We start from the raw sequence: 21,367 nt of genomic DNA on the forward strand, positions 1-21,367 counted from the left end.
GTGGAGCGCAAGTTGCGCAGAGGGGGAAAGGCCTCTGCGGGGGTGGCTCGCGGCCAGCCAGCCGCTGGCCTTTCAAACTTTACTCATGCGCTCCCAGAGCCTACCCAGCCAGTAACTCCAAACTCCTAGTCTGCCCTGCGTAGGGGTCCGGAAGCCGCCGGGCTTAGAGAAAGGAAACAGCAGCCTCCCCGCGCCTGGAGGCGGAGGCTGGGCAGTGGTAGGCGCTGTGTTTGACGTCACCGGTAGTGGGTGGGGCCCAGCGCGGACCAGCGCGACTTCCGGAACAGAGGAGCGCCCTGTTGTCGGGAGGGAAGTCAGACGCGGCACGTGACCCCTGACGCACGTAGTACGGCGGCATGCGCGGTGCGGAGCGGCGGCCCCTTTGGGCTTCCCTTATCTCTTTAAATTGGGAGAATTGGGCTCTTGGTCCGTGGAAGTGTTGGAATGTGAGCTGTTTTGACCCTTCTCTTTACACCGCTCTCAGTGGCTGGGCTGAGGACTATGAGTCACAGTGCCGGCACACAGGTTGTTTTTCAGGGGTCCCACCTGCCTACTGGGTTAGGGATATCTGAGAGCGCGCCCTGCGGGGGAAGCGGGCATCGTCGCGGTGTAACTTGGGAGGTGCGCGTGCGCGTGCGCGTGCCGGCGCGGTAGGGGCTGCAGGCGGCCTCCCTTCGTCTGCGGGCCCGCAGTGGGAAGGAGTGAGGACGGCGCCACCTCTTGGGTGGAGAGGGGAGAACGGACGGCAGACGAGCCCGGGGGCGTCCCCCGGTTTACGGAAAGGTTCCTGGTCATCCAGGGGAAGAGTTGAAGGCACACCTTAGAAAAAGCTCAGGGTCATAGAGGCTTTCTTTACTGGGCTACGCTAACTGGGGAAGAGTCTTGGAAACATTGTCCCTTAACTTCCACCCGACCTGCTAAGTGACTAACTGGTCACCTGGTGAAAAGGCAATGAAGTCAGAAAGGACTAAATGGTTTTATGTAATAATCGAGGATTATTTTAGGGAGGCTACTGATTCAAAGCCTTAACTAGGATTTTGGAGCTGTGTTGTTCTCCTGTAAACACCGAGAAAGTAACTATTAGTGTTCTCAGCCCTGTAAGGGCAGAGCTCTTCGTTCACGATTCTTCGGTGCACTTTGGTACCTGGCACCTACTACTAGGTTGCCACAGTGTTATGTTACTCTTGAGTTCCCTTCGGCTTCGTAACTGTTTAAACAGAACCAAACAAAGCAGTGTATAATACAGTGGGTCCCTTCTCTGAACCCTTGTCAGCACGAGTAAATATTTCTTGTTAATATTTAATCAGCATTTAGTGGTAACAGCAGTGAACTAGGAAGTTGAGGCTTGAAATTTAATTTCTTAAACACGTGTTTTGAGATGTGCTACAGACATCTAGATATTCTTGATACTTCAGTGTGCACTTGCATAAAAATATATCCCTGTGGAACCAAAAATATCGTCACCTAACAATTTTTTGAATATTATTTCACGTTCCATATTCAGATTTATTGTATTTTCCTAGATGACTTTTTAAGTTACTTAACCGGGTGTGGTGGCACACTCCTGTAATCCCAGCATTCGGGAGGCTGAGGCGGGCCAGCCTGAATGATATTTTGAGATCCTGTGTCAAATCGCCTCTCCCCAAAGTGGTGTCCTGGAACTGTCAGTGATCCTCCCTTCCTCAGTCTCCTGAATGCTGGGATTACATATGTGTCCCACCACATCTAGTTTAATTAAAACAATTTTAATGGTCACCATTTTTGCAATTTACTTTTTACATTCTGATTTTCCAAAAGGATCAGGCTAATTGCCCTGCAGAGTATCACATTTTCTGACTGCTTTTCTGTTAGTGTTGAGCTTATGCTGCTAGTCCTTGTATTATAAACATGGAAATGGATGTTCACAGATCGATTAAGGTTAAAAGATGTTAAGATTTTTGTGGTAGATAATAACTTACCTTGAATTACAGCATCTTTTCTGAGTAATCATCAGTAGTTTTAAAAAATGAATTTTATTTTCTTTCTTAACGTAGTTTGTGAAATGTTAGTTTTGTTTCCTACAAATGTCCAGCTCTCCTATCAACCATTCACTTAATGGGCTTGAGAGTAATTGATAATTCTTGCCCAAATCATTTTATGAGGGGTTCTAAAGGGATAATTTCTTGTTCTTCCATCTAAATATAAATATTACTTTGCATTCTTATTAATAAATAATAATATTAATAAATATCAGTTTGCATTCTTCTATGGAGTAGAAACTTACATCAGCTAAGAACGTTTATTTACCCTGAAGTACAGCTCCTATTGGGAAGGCAGAAAAAAATGCTTAGTTCTTTTATTATCCATTCTGAATTAATTTTATGGCTTCAGAGAGGGACAGATGAAGTTTTACAGCTTTTCCTCTTCTGAATATTATTATGTATTTGTGAATGGAATATGTGGGAGAGTGAGGCTAGATTTTAATCTTTTTGTCTTTCTTGGTTTTGATATGCTCTAGCCAAGTGATCTTTAAACGAGTTGCTTAACCTCATTGATCTTTTTATCCATATAAGCAGAGTTTTGTCAGGGATCTCTACATCTCTATTCTCTGGCTCTTAAAAAACCTCAACTATTTTATTGAGATACATTTACATATCATGAAATTCACCCATTTCAAATATAAATTGAATCATCTTTAGCACTTTCTTTTTCTGTCTTCTTTCTTTTTCTTTTTGTCTCTCTCCCTCTTCTCCCCTTTCCCCACCCTTCTCTCTCCCCCTCTCCCCCTCTCTCTTTGTGTGCAGTGTTGGTTATTGAACCAAGAGCGCCTAACAGAGCAGATACATTCCAAGCTCTTTTTATTTTTTGAGATAGGATCTTGCTATTTTGTCCAGGGTGGCCTTGAACTTGCAGTTCCGCTGCCCCATACTCCAGGAAAGGTGGGATTAGAGGCCTGCAAAGTGATATCTGGCCATTTTTAGTAATTTTATAAAAAATTGCATCCATCACTAAAAATTGCTTCTAGAACTCTTTTATTTTCATCTTTGATAAGATTCCTTATGCCCCTCTACAGCTACACTCTTCTTTTTTTTTTTTTGTGGTACTGAGGTTTGAACTCAGGTGAGGCAGTGTGGCACCACTGAGCTAAATCCCCAGCCAACAGCTAAATTCTTTGTGACTCACTCCTACCTGCTGTACCCTCCTGGCAACTACTGACATACTTTCTGTCTCTATTAATTTGCCCTTTCTGGACATTTCAAAATAATGAAATCATACAATATAATTTCTTCGTGCAGTCTCCTTTCTCTTAGCATGTTTCTGCATTTCATCTACAACATAGCATTTGTCAATTACCAAGCTACCTTTTTAGGCCTAATTAGCCTTTAATTTTTTGGAGTAGTTTATAACAAAATAAAATGTGTCAGTCTTCCTTAAAATGAAATTTTGCTTTTCAATGTTATGTTTGAAGTTTTATTTTCTTATTAAATGGAAGACGGTAGGAATACTATTGAAATGAGTGAAGACATTAATATGTTCTCCCAGTTACATTAATAAAAAGGCTAATTCCAATGGTGACAACGAAATTTGTCTATTTTATCAAAACAAGATATTTAATATTAGTTAAATGATTATTGATTATATTTAGCATGGTGGGTGAATTAGATTACTTTTGACATTTACATCTCCTGCTAAAATAACAAAGGTTGACTTGCAAAGGACAGAATGAAATTACCTTTTATGAAATTATATAGTCTGAGCTGTGATTCAGAGTGTAGGAGGAAGTACCAGTGTTATGAAGCTCGTAGGTACCTAGTACTACTAAGTTCTAGGTTCCAAAAGTGGCTTGTTGTCACTATAGCAACCACCATGCTTATTTGGATTTGAAACCCAGGTAACAAGTGGTGAATAGGAACATCAATGTAAATATATGTTTTGTGTTTTGCTATGCCTGACTGTTGATAGTCAATAGTTTGTTCTGTTTTTCTTGGTATGTTTATGATACTTTTACTATAGAGCTATATTCTTGTTAATGCATTTACAATTCTTTTTAATGTATTCTTTTCTGGAAGAGAAGTTAGCATATAATATTCTCATTAGTTTTTTTTAAAAACATGCTAAGTTCTTTTCTCAGTTAGGTAATTAGGATATTAAATATATTTTTTCCATAGCTTCCTCTCCATTATTTCTTGTTTGGCAACTTGTTTTGGGCTAAATATAAATTTTATTAAGCAGAATCACTTGCAATTTTATAACAAAAAACTGACAGATTTTATTTTAGCTACATCCTGAAATGATGCTTAGGGCTGACGAGAACTGTGTGAATTCAAACATTTCTAAGGAAAAGTGTTTTTTTTTTTTTTGTTCCTAAGGAAGTCCTAGGTTTCAGCTGCAGCTGGCCGGCAGAGGCAACATAACCCCCTTCCAATTATCTCATGGCATGGATCCATAAATTTATCTGGAGGCACAGATCTGGGAAGCTGACTCCTCTCTCTCCATCCTTTTTGGATGGATTGGAGTGGTTCCTAGTAGTATTATAGGCAGCTATGTTAAGCAAGTATTCTAGACAGTTAGATAGGGCTAAGCCCTCCAGAGAGTCATTGCAAAAGATGAAAACACATTATAACCGTGGCCAGAGATACATCTGTTAGAGGTCAGAAACGACCAGGCCTGCATACTTACCCAAAGGACAAGATAAGTAGTAACACCAGGCCTAATGAAGTCTAGCTAGACATCAGTCACCCTGATGGGTAACTAGATCTCTGGACTCATCATTTCATAGAAAAAGTCTTTGTTCTTTCTTTGTACACTTGTTATGTGACTTGTTCCCCCATTGGATCATTATTACCTAAGAGACTATACTTGGAGCCTTATTGGTTGTTCATAGCTTTAACCCATGTACCCACGTGGTTGTGCTTTATAAAACTTACTCTGAAAAGCGGGGTCCCTGCTACTCATTTAGGACCTGCCCTTCCTCTCAGGAGCTATGCTCTCAATAAACATTTTCTACTCTTAACCTCCATTCCTAGAATTCATTCTTTGGTTTTAGAGAACAAAAACTCGGCATATCAGGCATCTGACAGGTTGGGAATGCTAATAGTTCCCTTATATCATTTAGGGATCCTGTTTTATCTCCTGTATCATCCCTATATCAGTGGGATTATATTAAAGGAAAAAGAAATAAAGGATTGAAGGGAACTTGTCTTTGGGTAGGGGAATCTGCTTTGGTAAACTGCAAGACAAAGGACTGGGTCTTTGTTGTTTAGATCTAGATGTAGCAAATGGCTGTTACAGGCATCAGAACTGACCCTAGCTAACTGCTCACAACTTGGTGAATTGCAAGGGCTATATTAATAGCCCAAAGGAGTCAGGCAGGAGGCCCTGGGCCCTGGAGAACTGGGCCCTGTGGGATGTGGTAGGGTGTGAGGAACACTGTAGTTTACCAGAGAATGATGCTTTTCTCAAGTGGGAACATGAACTTTGTTTCTACATTTCCGATTTCTTTAGGAGAAATAAAAATCCTAATTTAAAAAAAAGGCAAACTTTTGGCCAGTTCATTCAGTTTGAAAGTATTCTGTGGTCACAACAAAATCAGATTTAGTCTTCAGGACACAAGATTACAAATTCCTTATTAGAGTTCTCAAACCTGTGTGCAAGGGCCACTTTTTGTTTCTCTACGTAGGCCTGCTAGCTTATCTTGTCATTTTAAAGTCATTATCAGGATTATTTTTTTTTCTTTTTTTCCCTCATTGAGTTTATTGGTACTTTTTAGGTATACAGTACAGTTACATTCGTTATTGGGATCTTGTGCCTTTACATGACAGGTCTTGGTTCTCATTTTTTCCCCTTGTCCCTGCCCTCCCTTCACCCCTCCTAACCTCCCCCTTTACAAACACTTCATTTCATTTTTTTAGATCAGGGTTATTTTTCATCCATTCCTTTCAGAGTTTAAGGAAAAAAATTTACAAAGGGATTTTACTATTTTAAAGCATTACTGTTTTTTTTTTTTTGCCTTTTATTCAGGAGGATAGATATTTATAAGGGGTCCTTTTGTTGTTAACAATACATTAAAAACCCATAGCGGTTGCTTCATGCAATAAGATTCCTTGACTTCTAGTTAGAATTCAGTAACTCACTAATTTTAATGTTCTTGGCTGGATTTATACAATTTACATTATAGACAGTATCCTACAATGGGCTTATAGGACTAATACCAGAGGGAGACAGTCTTCATGTAATTTTCACTGGGTTCCTTTGGTTGCTTACTTTAACTAGTATAAGGAATGAAATGATTTTCTTTTTTCCAGATAGAACTTGGAGTTTTAAAAGGACATCCATATGCATGCATCAAATCGTACAAGAACCTCTTAGGACGTCTTAGGATAACATAGTCTCTGTTTTTCTCAACCAGGTTTATGGCTTATGTCTAGATGTCCCCTCAGAGCTTCATGCAGTCATGGATGGGGCTTTTCAGGCTTTCTCTTTGTGTGGGTGGAGAGGAAGCTGACTTAGACTTCCAGTCTCCCAGATGGCACAAAGGAAGGTTTATTTGTCATCAGTAAAACCACAGTATAAAGTTAACTTTTCTGGTATGTGTGTGTGTTTTCCTTCCCTCTCTTTTTCCTTTAAAGAGTAAAATTCTAATTAATGAAGCTGTTAGTTGCTATAACAAATGAGTCTGAAAATTTCAATGACTGAAGAGAAGTACTTTTTAAAAACTCCTTTTAAAGTCCAAAAGTGTTTTCTCAGCAAGTAGTTTTCCCTTCATGTGATGATATAGTGATCCAAAATTTTTTTTCTGACTTCTGGTTCTGTGTTCTTAAATTGCGTTTTGATTCTCTGTCTTTTGACGGGAGAAGGGGAAGAGAGTAGAGAAGGCACTTAATTGCTTTGGCAAAGAAATCACACATCACTGCTACTTGCATTCCATTGGCTAAAACTAGACATGTGATCAATCCTGCCTAGTTTATAAGAGTGACAAAGAAGTTAAGGTTTTGACTAGGGAGTTACTTATTAGGAACAACTCTGTGCTACAGCAGGGTTGAATTTTGGCTGACGGTCAGTCATCTTTGCCATAAAGGGTTCTCCTTTTATTATTATTTTTGATAACCAGTCACTAGTGGACTCCATGTATTCCTGTGGCTGGAGATAGAAGAAGGTAGAATATTTGATTGGTGTTGTCTTTCTGTATGAAGATATTTAATCTGTTCTGTTCTTAGCCTTCCTTTTCACCCTTTTCCTCATTTCCCTTAGGAATAGTTCTTCAAATATTTCCTACCCTAACATCTCTCGAGTGCAATAGTGGCAAACCTGTGGCACACGTGTTGTTTTTCTTTTAAGACGAAAGATGTTTATGAGTTTTTTCTTTTTTAAAATGTGTCGTTTTTTCTGAAGTAAAACTTAAGTGTATAGGTTTAATTGCAGTATTGGTGATAAATAAGTGGGTTTTGGGTAGTGGTTTGGGCAATCATCTCTAAACCATCACTGTTCTGGGTCTAGTAGACAAATCAGCTTTTATCTCAGTCACAACTTCCTCCTTTGGTTATGTACTGCTTATATTGTCAGTATGTTCCTGTCTACTTTTTGTCGTGAAGAAATTTTTGAAATCTTTTGATGGCCAATGATAATCCCCCCCTTTTTTCACAGGATTTCTTTCTTTTTTTCAGTTTTTATTATTAAATGATTGCAGTACATAACGACTACATTTATTGTGGCAAGGTTGTGCATGTATATAACATACCTTAATTCTTCATCCTTTTCCCTTCCCATCATACTGTTACCCTCAAGTCTTGGTCCTTTTTGCATTTTCATTGTTATATAGATTAAAAAAAATCTCTATTCATTGTTTTTTATTTTAAGCCTCAGGGGTTAGGTAAAATGAATATAAAGTACCTTTGATTAGTACCTCTAAAAGAATATTAATTTTTAAAAATACTTCTGTTTGAACAAGATAAATTTTCTCTGTAGGGAGAGCACTTCTCTGGGTCCTGGAGTAAATTTAAAAAGGTTTAACATATAATCCTTGAAGCTCTTTTTCCATTTTTTTTTTCAATTCTTTTGTCATTCCTTTTCCCTTCCCTCCCTTGGCCCTCCCTTCATTTCTGGTTTCCCTTCTTATTTGAAAAAGATCTCCCTACTTCCTATTATCTATCTTTTATTTTGCTCTTCATTTATATTTTGGGTTTCTCATAAGAGAAACCATATGATACTTAAACTTGTGTCTATTTATTTAACTTACTATTATAGTCTCCATGTGCATCCATTTACCTATGAATGCTTCAAGTTTATCTTTATTGGCAGAATCATACTCCATTGTGTATAAATACCGCATTTTCTTTATCCATTCTTCTGTTGATGGGCATCTAGGCTGTTTCCAGGATTTAGCTAGTCTAAATTGTGCTGCTATAAACATTGGGTGTGCATGTATCACTATAATATGATACTTTAACTCTATTGGGAAAATACCTAGAATGGGATTAGCTGGGTCAAATGGAATTTTTATTTTAACTTTTGATGAATTTCCATGGTGATTGTACTAGTTTTATCTTTCCACCAACAAGGTAGAAGTTTTCTTTTTCCCTGCAATCTCACCTTCATTTGTTATTATTTGATTTCTTGATGATAGCCATTCTTTCTGGAGTAAGATAATATTTCAGTGTTGTTTTAATTTGCATTTCTGTAATGGCCAGCAATGTTGAACATTTTTTTTTTTTGGTGCCGGGGATTGAACTCGGGTCCTTGCGTTTGCAAGGCAGGCCACCAAACCGCTGAGCTAAATCCCTGGCCCCTGAACATTATTAAATGTATTTATGGGCCATGTGTATTTCTTCTGTGAGGTATTTATGCATTTCATTAGCTCATTTTCTGATTGGGCTTTTTATTTGGGGGAGGGTCTAATTTTTTTTGAGTTCTTTATGTATTATAGATATTAGTTTTCTGAGGAATATCTCACAAAAGTTTCTCCCCATTCTGTAGATTGTTTTTTCACTCTGTTGTTTGTTTCCTTTGCTGTGAAGAAGCTTTTTAATTTGATATGATCCCATTTATTGATTCTCAGTATTATTTTTGTGCCACTGGGGTTCTGTTCAGATAATCACCTCTTTTCTAGCTGAGTTCTTCTCATTCTTATATATATATATTAAGTCGCTATACATTGTTTTTTATTTTAAGCCTCAGGGGTTAGGTGAATATAAAATATCTTTGATTAGTACCTCTAAAATAATTTTAATTTTTAAAAATACATGCTGTTTACACAAGATGAATTTTCTCTCTGTAGGCAGAGCACTTCTCTGGGTTCTGGATGAAATGTAAAAAGGCTTAACATATAATTCTAGAAACTCAAGACTTCACATTTTGCAACTTTAATGGCACTACTGTTTTATTCTTTCATGGACTTCTTTAGTTAAAAAATCTGGATGATTTTTCCTTAGGTTGTGTTTTCCTTTGTAAACTCTTCTTTCCTTTCCATACCCTATCAATATTTGCCTCTTACTGTGTTATACACAAGTTGTGTTCTTTCTCACCTCTGTGGCTCTGTACCTGTGATCTCTATACTTCAGAGTTGCCATCCTTTCCAGATCTGAGTCCTATTTAAAAATAAATATTGAAAACTCAATGGAAAATAAATATTGAACTCATATTTCATTTTTTTCTAGTGGACCCTCTTGACTACTCCAGATTTCTATGATCTTTTCTGTCATCACCAAGAAAGCTTATTTACCTGTATTATTTATTTTGGTTTCACATTTGTTGGTGTTTCTTCAAAAATGCATAGATTTTCTGAAGGAAAAGCCCGTGCTACATACCTGTTTGAATTCCCTACAGTGACTTGAATAGTGAAGAGTTTGTGCTGTGTACATACTGATTTCCTTTTGCCTGAAGCAAGCCCTGAGTTACTTAGTGCTGCTGAAAGTATTATTTGCAGACTGATGCTTGTCTGTGAACTATTTTTTTTCTGGACTATTAGTAAAGAAACTGATAATAAGCTTTAGAAACTTTTATAACAATTCAGAGTACTTTTATGTCTGTTGTAATATGTCACTTTTCAAATGTGGCTTCTATTTTGTGTGATTTTAAAAGGTTCTGGTAATAATTTTAATTTCTTTTATAAAAGTGATAGTCCACAATGAATTAGAAACACTTTAAAATTTCAACTCCCCACAGATGGATAAGCACTCATTGACACTATAAGGGATATTAGAATTTAGCAATCAAGTGATCAATATGTTTTGGACTAGTAGAGGAAGATTTCATAATAAAGAGAGGTATACTTGAAAGAGGAATAGGATTTGGCTGACTTTAGCGTACTGGGTCATTTGGGGCTGGAAGGACAAGGTTTGGACCACAAATGGAGGTGTTAGTATGTTCTATAGTGACCAGGACAAAAAAATGTCCAGCCAGAGTCACAAATCAAGTCAATGGAGAACTAACCCAGTATCAGATAACATGAGCATTCCCTGCTTACTTTGTTATCACTTGAGCTATGGCATGATAAAGACTTTTCATTTCCCATGTTTATGAATAGTTTTCTTCAAGATTAGTAATAGTATATTTAAAATTTTTCATGTTTGAATTTGAAGCATTTTAAAAAAGGTAGTCCTTAAAAATTAGATGATTAGTTTATTAATACATCATTGCTAAATTTATTCTAGATTTAATGTGAAACTAAATTAAGATAAATATAAATTAAAGGCCGGGGATTTGGCTCAGTGGTTCTGCTGCCTGCCTTGCAAGTGCAAGGTCCTGAGTTCTATCCCTGGTACCACATTAAAAAAAAAAGATAACATAAATTAAAGAAGAATAATTGACAATTATTTAAATGAAAAAATCTGTTATCTTCTCCTGTTTCAGTTTCAGTGCCTTTCCTCCACACTGTTGAATCTAGTCATGAATTCAGAGAGACCTGAGACTTTAAGAAACTAATATGAATTATGTTTCTACAGAATTATTAGCATTTTGCTTATAGTATAAAATGTGAATTGCACTAGCTATTGTATTATTATGGTAAAATAGAAATAACATTTAAAAGTTACCATTTTAACTATGTAAGTATACAATTCAGTGGCATTCAGTGTAGTCACATTACCATCTCCTTCTGAAGAACTTTCTTGTCTGTACTTATTAAACAATAACTCCCCTTTTCCTCTCTCTGAATTATTTTATTTTTTTTCTCATTAAGTTTATCGGTACATTTAAGGCAAACAATACAGTTATATTCATCATTGGGACCTTGTACCTTTACATGATATATCTTGGTTTTTATTTTTTCCCATGCCTCTGCCCTCTCTTCACTGCCTTCACCCTTCCCTATTTGAAAAGACTTTGTCTCCATTTTTTGAACTAATCATTTTAAATTTATCTATTTCTGTATTTTCTTGCCCTATTTGTTACTATTATAAAAGACTTATTTTTTCAATATTTTTTATATTATGGAACTGGCCCAGATGCTGAACGGTGTTGTATTACATTAATAAAGAAGGTTGCACAATTTTCCATGATCTTAGTTTCCTTGGTGATAGTCTTGTTGTATCATATTCTTTATCTTTCTTCCAAATTCCAATTAAACGTGCAATAGTACAAAAGCTGTATTTTTGTTTCAGAGGTTACAAGGAAATATCTATTTCAGCATCATAATTTTAAATAAAGATTGAACTGAAATATTGCTTTCATTTTTTTCTGACATTTTCAGTACCTAAATGAACTTATTTTCAAAATTATTAAATATGAAAGTGGATGGTAGCTTGGTTATTTTTTTAACCTTGATGAAATTTTTATAGCTAGATATATTTGGAAATGTCTTGATTGGATTTTTTCCTCCCTAACTTCTTTGTCTTTGTCATGTTTGTTTGCATCACTTTCTTCCCCTGACCAGTACATTCATTTATTTCATGTTTTTCTCCATTAGCCTTTTGCTTAGGCATCTCACCTTTCAGGCTGGGGATTTAGCTCAGTGATTCTGCTGCCTGCCTTGCAAGTTCAAGGTCCTCCCTTTTAAAAAAAAAAAAAAAAAAAAAAAATCTTTTCACATATCTATGGGGAAAAAAAGTCCTCCTGGTTTGTAATTCTTGACTTTGAATCAAATTCTGAACCTAGAACTGTGACCTGTAGTTTTTTCATATATGGTCTGTTCATACCTCAAACAAAACATATTTATTGTTGGACTCATCATTTTTCCATCCACTTTTTTTTTTCTTTTTATCTCTTTTTTTTTTTAATTGAGTTTATTGGTACATTTAGGGATACAGTACAGTTACATTCATTGTTGGGATCATGTATCTTTACATGGCAAGTCTTGATTCTCATTTTTTTCCCCTTACCTCTGCCCTCCCTTCACCCCCTCCTCCCCTCCCCATCTACAAACACTTTATTTTCATCTTTTCATTCTCTCACATTTTTTTCTTTTCCCTTTTTGTTCTTCCCCTATGTATCACACCTTCCCTACACCTTTAGCTCCTTTCCTCCCATTTCTAAATGTCAGTAATCTTATTAGAATCTTATGCATTGTTGCAGAATATTCACACCAGGGAAACTATTTGGTATTTACACATGTGGGACTTATTTATTTCACTTAGGAGTATATCTTCAATATGTATCCATTTTCCTATGAATGAATCTATTCTCTGGCTCTTTATGGCTGAGTAATATTCCATTTTATAGAAAAACCACAACTTCTTTATCCAGTTTCCAACGGATGGGCAAATAGGCTGTTTCCAAGATTTAGCTATTACAAACTGTGCCGCTATAAACATGGGTGCACATACTTCTCTGTGATATGATTCTTTTAGTTCTCTTGGAAAGATACCCGACAGAGGGATGGCTGGGTCAAATGGAACCTCCAGTCCAAGCTCTTTGAGGCATCTCCATATTGATTTCCATAGTGGTTGCACTAGTCTGCACTCCCACCAACAATGGAGGAGGGTTCCTTTCTCCCCACAACCCTGCCAACATTTGTTATTGTGTGATTTCTTGATAGCAGCCATTCTTTGTGGGGTGAGGTGGAATCTCAGTGTTGTTTTCATCTGCATCTCTCGAATGACCAGTGATGTGGAACATTTTTTCATATATTTTCTTGCTGCTTCCATCCACTTTTAAGTCTGCTCCTTATTTATTTATTGGTGCTAGGAGTTGAACCCAGGCCATGTCACTGTACCACTGAGCTACATACTTAAATCCTCCTCACTTTTTGAAAATGGCATATATTTGTCATTACCAAAGTTTCACACATTGTGCATTATCATCTGTCCCTTTGTAACAGTCTCCTTGTTGGCTAAGGCAAAACTGATAAGCACAATTAGGAGGTAAAAGACTAAAGAAAGGTCTATTTCTTGCAGCAAATAAGGAGAGCACTAGGTGTAATTTTCAAAGCAGTACTTCTTGAACAAAGAGCATGGGGAAACTCGTGCATGTTCATATTGAAAAGATGTCATTACAGGTAGAGATAGGCACCTTAATGAGTGTGCTCAGTTGGAGATCGTGTTTCTTATATGATCAAAAGTGAATTTTGTAAGTGGAGAATTTAGTGTTATAATTAGACTATAATAAAATGTATTCTATGTCACCTAGAAGAGGGGCTGGGCAACCTTAACTGATTTAAGTAGGTTGGCTACAGTTTTTTCTGAAGGGCTTTATCTGAAACAATAACAAACAATTTGAAGGAATTTAGCAGTTACTCAAAAGTTTCTTTCAAGCATAGGTAATTACCCCTAAAAGTACCAACCTAGTGGCTAACATCTTTTCTTATTTTCTGTAATGCATCCAATGTAGGGCCCTGTATTAGCTTTCCATTCTGTGGCAAAAATACTTGAGAGAAACATCTTTAAAGAGAGAAGATTAATTTTGGCTCATATTTTAGAGATTTCAATCCAAGAATGGCTGACTCCATTATTTCTGGGCCAGTGGTGAGGCAGAGGAGAAGGGAATGGTGGAGAAAAGCTGCTTGCCTCATGGGAGCCAGGAAATAAAAAAAGGGAAGACCCAGAGAGGAAGGAGTCAGGAATTAGATAGCATCACCAAGATCATGACCTCATGGCGCACAGGCTTGAACTACTATATTTCATCTCCTAGGTTTCTATTGTCTCCACTAATGCCATAAAATTATGAATCTGTCAATGGGGTGGATGTTGATATGTCAACTTTATTGGATTAAAAGTGACTAGCAGATTAATAAAGCATACTCCTGGGTGTGTCTGGGTGGGTCATAGAGGTGTAGTCTTGAGTAGTATATATGGTTCTTTCTCCATTTCTTTCTGGCACTGTTTCCCTGCTCTTCTTCCTGGCTACCATGAACTAAATATCTTTGTTCCAGCATGCTTTTCTGCCATGATCTTTCTGCTTTGGAGCCAGCTCACTATGGACTGAAACTGAGGTAAATCATTCTTCATTTAAGCTATAGGTGTTGGATATTGTGTCTCAGTAAAAGAAAAGTTGACTAACACAGAAAATTGGTACCAGGGGTAGGGTTGTTGATATGACTGTACTTGACCATGTGGTTTAGAAGCACTTGGAACTGGTTTGTGGGAAGGTTTGGAGATGCAGGCTAGAGAAGCTTTAGTATATAATAAGCAGAGCCTAATGGTTGATTATGGTTGAATTCAGAAGACCAGAATGCTGCTAGGAATGCAGATAGTAAAAGTAAGGCTCGGGAAGCTTCAATTGGGAATAAGGACACCATTGGCAATTGGACTACAAGCCATGTGTGTTCCACTCTGACAGAAGAGTTGTCTACAATTTTCCCATGTCCTGAGATGTTGACAGAGACTGAAAGGGCAGTGGACTAATTAATCTGGTGGAGGAAATTTGAAGACAGCCCAACACTGAGGCTGTGATGCTAACTGGCCATGTTTAGTCAGATTTATAATGGGAATAGAAAGCAAAAGGAAGAGCAGAAAATTTTAAAAAATTAAGACTTTGACCCAGAAGGAACCATGAGTAAAGCTAGGGCCAAAGGTAGTATGACTGCTAGCAAGATTAGCACCATTAAAAAGAAAGCAAGTACTTTGTACAGGGACACGAAGAAAGATGACTTCACAATATTTCAAAAATCAGCATGATCCTATTCATCGGAGGCTCAAGGGTATAAAAGTATAAACTTTTTATTTTGAGAAAAGTGTGCCTGGGATAACTTCCTGAGAAGGGCCTCCTAGGAAATTGGTTCCCCAGTATTCATTTCACTCTACTCAGCCATCTAGTCACCCAGAGGCTGCTGCAGCTGTGGTTCATGGGGCTCGGCTAGCTGCATTAGGTTGTATGGAGTTATGAACTTGCTATGTCTTTATTCAGAGATTAAGTATGATTTAGAGCATGTATTTGGGTATGAATTTTACAAGGGGTGGATTTGGATGATTAATCCTGGTCTGTCAACTTCTTTAGGTTAAGAAACATCTAGCAAATTAGTAAAGCGAACTTCTGGGTGTGTTTGGGTGGGTCATGGAGGTGTAGTCTTGAGGTACATGGTTCCTCTCTCATTCTTCTCTGGCACTATTCACCCACCTGTCACGAAGTAAGCAGCTTTGCCCCACACCCCCTTCACTAGGATGTTTCTTCCGCCTTAGAGCCAGCTGACCATGGTCTGAAACTGATTCAAATCAAACTTCTCCTCCTATAAGTTGTGGGTATTGAGTGTTGTGTCTCAGTAATGGCAAAGCTGACTAATACAAATGGATTAATCCACTAATGAATTTAGCCCAAATTCTGAACACCTGAGACATTTGGGAGATATTTTAGATTTAAATCATAACTGGCCTGATTATTTGATGCCTAGGCTGCTGCAATATTCTCCAATCAATAGAACTTTTTCTCAAGTACTTAGAACTCTTTCTTCACAATTCTAACACAAATGTTATAAATATTTCTTTAGATTATAGTTCATTGAATCTCTCCTGACCATTTCCCTTTTTGTCTTTATACCCCTATGAAACCTTGCATCATAGTTGGTACTCAACAAAGGTTTTTGAGAATATGGTATTCTGAGTAGAATGTCTTTTCTTTTTGGCACCGGAATTTGAACTCAGGACCTTGCACTTGTAAGGCAGGTAGTGGAACCACTGAGCTAAATCCCTGGCCTAGAATGTCTTTTCTTTCTAATGTATTTTGTACAGAATTTCCAGGTCCTTCCATTCATTAAACAAAAATTTATTGAGTACTTATGATGTGCCAAGGACTCTGTTACACATTAAGGATGTAAAAACTTCTGGCTTATATTCTAGGGTATTTCAAAAACCACTAAGACTCTACTCATCACAGGCTCACAGTATAGTGGAAGGATCATAAATTAGCACGCATATATAGCATATTAGGTGGGGGAAAACTGTGAAGTATGAAAATTTGGTGAAGGAGTGGGATAAGAGATACCAAGGGTAAGAGACTGACATTTGGATAAGGTGTTCAGGAAGGCTTTCTGTACAGCTGGCATTTGAGTAAAAATTTGAAGGATGTGAAACAAAAAGTGAGTATCCTGGGGAAAAGAGTTTTAGATAAAGGGAAAAGCCAGTGCATAGGACTCCAGGTACAAGTGTGCCTGACATGTCTGAATATTGGGGAGCAGCAGAGTGAGCGAGGAGGAAGAAGAGCAGTAGGAAGCACAGATGCGTGTTACGGGGTGAGGGATATAGAGGGAGAATTCTGATCGAATAGTGTCTCATCACAACTAGGTTGTATTCTGCATGAGATGGTTAGCCATTGGAGGCTTTGAGCATATAAGTGACACATTCTGATTGACATGCTAACAGAATCACTCTGGCAACTATATTGAAAGGAGAGAGGAGGCTGGCAGGTTGGTTAGGAACTCTGACACAAATCCAAGAGAGATGATGGTGGCTCAGACTTCAGTGAGAGCAGTGGGAGTAGTGAGAGTATTGTCCCAGGATATATTTGGAGTAGAACTGACAGAAATGTTTAATTGATTGCTGCTGAGTTGTGAGGGGAAAAAGCAAATTGAAGGATTATTTAAGATCTTTGGCCTGAGCAGCTGGAAGAGTAGAGTTGCCACTAACTGACACGAGGGTGGTAGCGCTGAGAGGAGCGGGTATGGCAGAGACTTTGAGGAATCCATCTTTGAATATGTTAAGGTTTCTGATGCCTGCTTGATATCCAAGTAGAGCGAGGCTGCTGAGGTGCATGTGAGTCTACTAGACTGAAGTTTAGAAAGATCAACAGACAGATAATATCTAAAACAGACCAAATCATTCCATAGAAAAGAATAAACCTTTGGAAATCCCTTACTACTTCTTATTTCTACTTAGTATATGCCTCCAAAAGCTCTAGGGTTTCCATGGCTGTTTATATGTAATTCCATACATACTTCCTACTTCTGTCACACTGGAATATTTATGTTGCATGAGCTCTCCTTTTGCATTACTCCCTTCCTATGGTAAGTTTTTATTCCTTTTATTTAGAATGCCATCTTTCTTGCTTTCTAACCAACTACTTTCTACTCTTGTCCAAGCAGCTTTGTCTTACTACCACAAAGATCTGTTTTTCCAATACTAGTTGTTCAGTTTCATTTTGCAAATTCTGCTTCTTTAGTCCACTCTTCCTAATCTTATCTGTGTTTTTATATTTACCATCTTTTATATGTGTCCTTTTCCCCTAATGCTAAGCTAAATGAGATTTATGGCAAGGACTAAGATTTTTAATACTTTGTCTTCCACAGTGATCAGAGCTCCAGTTCTACTGAGAATCAATCTGTAGAGAAACAGTCTTTCCAAACACTAGAAAGCTGGAGGAAGTGAGGCTGTTTAGGAATATCCGGGCATTGATTCTGCTTTTCCACCTTGGTAAGTTATGGCCTTAGTGACACTGGATGTGGCTTGAGAATGTGCAGGAGCTGAGATGTTTAATTTCTGCACATTAAAGGCACACCTTGTTAATGATTGTCCTTTTCAAAATGGTGATATAAGCCCCGAGCACAAGGGAGATGTGGGCTAGAAGAATCAAGGTTGGCAAATATGGCAAAACCCTGCCTCACCCTCTCCCCGACAGTGCCTAACTCTGGAGGCTGATGAAAGCTCTGCTGAAACAATGCTGCTCTGTTCCTGCTCTGCGGGGCATCTTCACGCCCGAGATTTTGGATCTTTGGCTAAGTAAGTCAGAAATGAAGTGTAAATATGTGTGTGTGTGTGTGTGTGTGTGTGTGTGTGTGTGTGTTTTCCCCTATAGCTCACACCTGATGGCTAACATGACAGTCTCAGTTCTGATGCTTTACATATATTAATTCTTGTAATCCACATATCAGACATATGAATTAGCTGTTTTCAGAAAAGAGGATTGTGGAACAGAGAGGTCAAATGACTCTCTTTTCTTTTTTTTTTGGTACGGGGGATTGAACTCAGGACTGTATGCTTATAAGGAAGGCGCAGTGCCACTGAGCTAAACTCCCATCCCTGACTTTCTTAAGTAGATCTATTAATACTGACTAGGGGTATGGGTTTTGGTCTAGAGCAGATATGTCTAACCCAGAGGACACCTGTGACTCTGGTCAGCTAGTAAGACTGCCCCATGTAAACTTCTAACATTATTAGGTGGTTTTGGTGATATATTTTGTGATTCATTCTGTGGTGCCCAGGCAGACTCCATAGGCAACGACTGAAAAAAATGCTTTGTAGGGAAGTGCTCAGTGCAGTGCCAGCTCCACCTCCCATGCCCTACCACATATAGTAGAAGAGTCAAAACCTGTGTGTATCAGATGTTACATGCACTCATGTGACGTGGTGAGTAAAATGCAGTGATTAACAGTGTTATTTTAACCTGTTTATGTGTGTGTGTGCCTATGAAGGTGTTCTTATTTTATATGCAGCCCAAGCCAATTCCTCTTTATTTAATGTGGCCCAGGCAAGCCAAAAGGTGGGACACTCATGATCTAGTGTGCATGTATATATACATTGAACTCATGGTTTCCTCCTGCCTCAGCCTCCCTAGGCATGTACAGCCGTGCTCGGCTAGGGCTTATATTTTTAGCTATCATACTATACTAGCCTATTTGAAATGTTGCAAGCCAATTTTAACTATTTTTGTCTTCTGGTGAATGTTTCTATTATTTAAAATGTTTGTACTACTGTTTCATGATTTATTAATAAAGAATAACCATTGACTTAACTACTCTTGTGCTACATGACTTCCTGCTTTAAATTTTATGTAGTTATATATTGTTGTTGTTGTTCCCCCTATTGATTTTTTCCACATCTAATATGCCTGAACTTCTGTGATGGCTTGTGTCTAGATGTACCCCCCAAAGCCTCATGCAGTCTTAAGTGGGCTTTTTCAGAAGTGGCTAGATGTAGTGTGTGATTGATTCATGGTGCACTTCCAGGATTAAGGGTGGGTGATTACTAAAACAGTCCATTGATTGTTTTGGCACCACCCTTATCCTGGTAGCCTGGATACAGTATAAGGGATAGAAAGAGGCTTGTGTTTTCTCTTGCTTGTTTTGTTACCTTCTGCCTGCCATGAACTGTTTTTCCTCCACAATGCCCCTATGTCATGCCACGCCACCCTGCCTTGGAGCCAGCTAATTATGGACTGAAACATCTACAAACTGTGAGCTAAATAAACCTTTCCCTTTTAACTTGAACTGTTGGGTATTTTGTCTCAGCAATGAGAAAAGTAAGACAACCTCTATTTCATATTTCATTCTTGATAGATGTAGTGGTACTCGCCTGTAATCCCACCACTTGGGAAGCTAAGGCAGGAAGATTGCTGTGAGCTCGAAGCCAGCCTGAACTACATAGTGAGACCTTCTCTCAAACAAAACAAAACAGAACAGAACAAAACAAAATGTCTGGAGACTACCAGTTTTCAGGATAAAAAATTTTCATATGCCATTAACTTTTACCAGTATCTCTTATTTCCCTTTTTATAATGTGAGGATATTATTACAGATACCCTTTACTTCACCTTTTACCTTCCTTCTGCCTTTTAATGTTTGCCAAATATCTATTCACTTTATCAGAGTTTATAATATTTATATTTTATTTAAGGAAGGTATTATAAATTTGTGGTTAAGAATGTAAACATCAGAGCCAGGCTGTGTTCAGACCCGAGCTCTACTATATCCTAGCTATGTGACTGTGCAAATTTTACTTAATTAAATATTAGACATTTTATTTAATGTCATGCCTCATTTTCCTCAGTAATAAAATGGCTATGATAATGGTAATTGTATCACATGACTTTTCAGGGTTAAGAGGAAAAGCATTTAAAACAGGATCTGGTATATGTTAAATATCATATGAATGGTTGCTATTAGTGCATTGGTAATTATTCTATAATGATAATTAACTCATGCTTTCAATTTATTTGAAAAGTTAAAAACCAACATAAACATTTAACTAGTTACTATGACTACACAATGCAAAATCAAATAGTACACTATAATTATATTTCTTTTTTTCTGGGTTCAGAGCCAAGACCCTAACATAAGGTATGAGGACCAAGGACAAATGCTAGTGATGTCATACCTGCTGGTGGGAGTACAGATGGCATAATCCCTTTGGAATACAGTTAAGCAGTGTCTTATAACATATACTGATCATATGACCCAACAATTGTACTGCTGTGTATTTATCAAATCGATTTGAAAAATGGGTTTTCATACCTGTGTTTTACCAGTTTCATTCATAATAATAGAAAATTGAAGGCAACCAAGAAATTCTTCAGTAGGTGAATGCATAAATAAACAGTGGTATGTCACTACAGTTATTCTGTAATAAGTAGGAATGAGCTATTAACACGACAAAATGTATGTATCTTATGTGCATTTTGCTAAGTTAGAAACGCTAGACTGAAAAGGCTACATAATGAATGATTACCCCCAAATGGCAGAGCAAAACTACAGAAAAGGTCAATTAGTGGATGCCAGGGATTTGAAGTAGGGGAATTATTTAAAAAACAATACCATAGGGGAGTTTTTAGAATGATGGAACTAAAGTATAGTAGTAGACTTAGCATTCGTTATTCATTTTTTATAGACAGTGATAAATACATATTTTTCTGTGTTCTTTTTTTATTCATTACATCCCTTTCCTTCAAAATGAATATTAACATTTGTGTTTAGTGTCTTCAGGAGATTTTGGCAGAAAATAGATTTCTTTCTGATAAGCTTTAGCTCTATGATGGTGATAATCTTTAGCTATCTTTAGCTGGTGGCTAATACTATAGTTTGTAAAGTTCTCAGTTTTTCCCATTTGTTCCCACTCTGACCATTACTTAGACTCTCTTTATTTTCCTTTTGCTTATCATTTTGTCAACTGCCAGAGTATTATTTGTTCACTCTTGAGAATAGTTTACACAAGATTCTGAGTAAGTAGTTTAAGTGCCAACTCTTGTACCTAGTAGACCTTAAAGCATTTGTAGCTAAACAAAGGGAGGAAAAACCTATTATTTGTTCACCTTTGAG

General features: G+C 37.6%; 1 long non-coding RNA gene across 3 annotated transcripts in view; it reads left to right on the forward strand.

Moving 5' to 3' along the window:
- Positions 1–76: 76 nt before the first annotated feature.
- Positions 77–21,367, forward strand: part of LOC104868033 — a 75,341-nt gene continuing 54,050 nt past the window's right edge. Inside the window, exons 1-3 of one of the 3 annotated variants that reach the window (XR_004517721.1) lie at positions 77–525; positions 17,627–17,750; positions 17,956–18,056. This is a non-coding gene — a long non-coding RNA (uncharacterized LOC104868033). Of the gene's footprint in view, positions 526–17,626; positions 17,751–17,955; positions 19,198–21,367 lie in introns of those variants that run through there. The other 2 variants (XR_004517720.1, XR_781947.2) reach the window with 2 other exon arrangements.

Source organism: Fukomys damarensis, unplaced genomic scaffold, assembly GCF_012274545.1.
Source record: "Fukomys damarensis isolate Sample0158 unplaced genomic scaffold, DMR_v1.0_HiC HiC_scaffold_17, whole genome shotgun sequence".
Classification (NCBI taxonomy): domain Eukaryota; kingdom Metazoa; phylum Chordata; class Mammalia; order Rodentia; family Bathyergidae; genus Fukomys; species Fukomys damarensis.